The sequence below is a fragment of the Adiantum capillus-veneris genome, chromosome 5, assembly GCF_014529385.1.
Source record: "Adiantum capillus-veneris isolate H3 chromosome 5, ASM1452938v2, whole genome shotgun sequence".
NCBI classification, from domain to species: Eukaryota; Viridiplantae; Streptophyta; class Polypodiopsida; order Polypodiales; family Pteridaceae; genus Adiantum; species Adiantum capillus-veneris.
The window spans coordinates 66,828,141-66,831,151 of record NC_140935.1 but is presented as its reverse complement, the minus strand read 5'-3'; positions in this window follow the sequence as shown (position 1 = coordinate 66,831,151).

Below are 3,011 nucleotides of genomic sequence, written 5' to 3'. Positions count from 1 at the left end.
AAGTGATTTTATTAAGGTTTTCCGCCTCATGAGTTGGGGTATCAACTGGTTATACCTAAATGGGAAGCTAGGTAGCCTCACTTAAATGTGGGCAAGTGACCTTACTAAAATAGGGGCATATTACTTTGGATAAGCAAAAATGCTTATAAGCATGGGCGTTCATAATCTCATGCACGTTGTTCTACACTCTGTTCATCATGAACACACATTTGGGCTTGTCTATGAGTGTTGGCTCATCGTGCATACGCACTCACACTCCACCTTGGTGACATTAACGGAGCTCACAATTGCCAATATCCTACCGACATGACTCCGAACGCACTGAGAAAACGATGAATTATGTAAAGGTAGATCTCCTTTGTGATTTACTAAGTATGGCTTCCAATCTTACAATAAACCTCTAAAGGGAACACACACACACACACACACACACACACACACACACACACACACACGTGGATTTATGTAGCCACAATGCCGATTTGCATATGTGTATGGTGTACAGATGGGATAGTATGTGTATTTTGACAAAATGATAGCTAGGTAGTGTTGCATATTACATAGCATTCATTGCTTGCATAGTAATGGGTCCAACTCTTTTTGTGATGTATAGGCAGTCAATGATAATAAGGTGTTTTAGAAATTTGGAAATGGATGCTTATAGGGGTGGTGTAAGGTGGTTTTTCCTAATCCAATTGGAGAAGAGACCCTAATCCTATGCGTTTCAATTTATGGCCTCGAGGGTTGCTATCATGTTTGAACTACACCGTTAAGGATTAGCACACACATATACTAATGTATGCAACCACAATGGGGATTGACAATTAGTACACACAAAAGAATGGGTGCATTGATTGACACAATCATGCTTGTTTTTGGTACTCTCATATGGTGGACATTGCATGCATTTATCACCGTATTCAGAACGTCTATGAACATTTCGGTAACGCATGGCCGTCAATAGTGATGAGCGGTATGGGACATGCAAAATGGTTGCTTATGATGTAAGACCCTACGGGTTTATCTAATCCAAAAAGAGCAGATTTTCGAATCGTATTAACTAAGTTTCCAGCCTTGTGGGAGTGCTTTCATTCATGAATTAATATGAACACACTTACATAATCATGTATATTACCATTATGATTGTTGCTTTGGATTAGGTAAGCAGGAAGGTCAAGTTTGGGTAGTACACACAAGACAAATATATGTATATAATCATGGCATTTTGCCTCGTGGGAGAGTACTTGGTGCTCATCACGAGCATCGTAATAGTTCTGATCTTTTTTGTAATGCATAGCAAGTCGACGTTGATGAGTGATAGGAAACTTTGAAATTAATGATTATGGGGTGGATTTCGACAATGTTATCTAATCCTAATAGGGGAGAAAAACTTATTGGTTCACTTGCATTCTTGAAATACACCTCTAAAGGTGTACACACATACATTGCGATGACTATCGAGTGGCATGAATGTTCATACCATATGGGATACATAAGGGATGTGTATGTTTAATGATTAACACAATCAACTCAATCTTAAAATACGAGCTGTTGAGAAATTGCATGGTGTGAATCACAAGCATCATAATAGTTATAGTCTTTTCTAGTGCATAACCAAGTAATGGTGACAGTTTTTTTAGGCTTATGGGTGGTTGCTTGAGGTTAATTGGTCTAAAACACACGATCTCTCTCATCCCATAAGTTCATGAATATGGGACTAATTGGTTACATACATAACCATATGCAATAATAAGTTGCTTGAGAGTTCCATACCACACATTGTTTCGACTGGCTGATTAGTTTTTTGAGAATGGATTGACTCTATCTAATACACACCCACTTGAACACATGTATACATGAATGCATACTTCTCTTGATACAAGCATTAGAATCTTCTTTAGATGGCATTCTTTGGGTATTTGTTGTGGGGTTGAATGTTGAACACTATAATAATCATTGGTTGCTTTTTTCTTTGATGAGAAAAAAGCATTCTCTTTAAATGTGATCAAGTAATGATGGTTTAACAAAAAAGTGGTGGATAGATTTAAGTTTATTATTAAAAAGAACTACATTTTACTTCTTTTCATTCGCTCATATATACTGAAAAGCTTAAATAGATTCATAAGATTACTTTAATTGATTCGAGACTTGTGAATGATTCATGGTTTTTTTACAATTTTCTTGAAAAAACAAAAAACTCATGAAAAAATTTCTTTAAAATTATAATGATTGCCAATTCTCTTTGAAACATATACTTATCTAAGATAAGAATCAAGAAAAATAAGGATGACTATATGATTAGAGTGAATACTAACCGAAGAAAATTAAAACAATTAATAACAAATTACAAATGACAATATTGGAACACAAATCACCAACATTAGAACTTTATAGAGTTAAAAGGTTCTTACCTTAAAAAATTGGAGCATCTCTCAAACCTATCAATGTAATTGATCAAAAATCAAGATAGTAAAAAGTTAGTTTGGGAGGTGTGACAATGATAACAAGTGACGAAGGTCACTTGATAGATGTTTATTGATCCATTGTAACCTATTCTAATAAGCTTTGATATTTGGATGATGACAGATATCGACCTCTCCTTCACCTACCAAGGACGCACCTACTCCTCTTGGATTACCAATTGTATCTTGTTTATTTGATGAATCGATTCAATAATTTGTAATGTTCGATCGAGTTTTCATATTGTGCATTTACAATTGAGTCATTTTTTTGTCTATTAATTAAGTTTAATTAGAGTTATACAATCCACTACATGGTTCTAAAAAGATGAAAAAATAAAACACACCCCCTCTTTTTTTTTTTTGGGTCACACGCGCACGCACCCCTTGGTGCTTCGCCTCTCTACATGTAAACTTAAAGAATCTCACCATCAGAGGCTCTCTACTCTCTTTGGTTAAGATCCTGAAATCCATTGCATCCTTTAGTGCGGACAATTTGTGAAGACCTTAGTGCCCTTCACACATACATACATTGATTATCTAGAACTATGC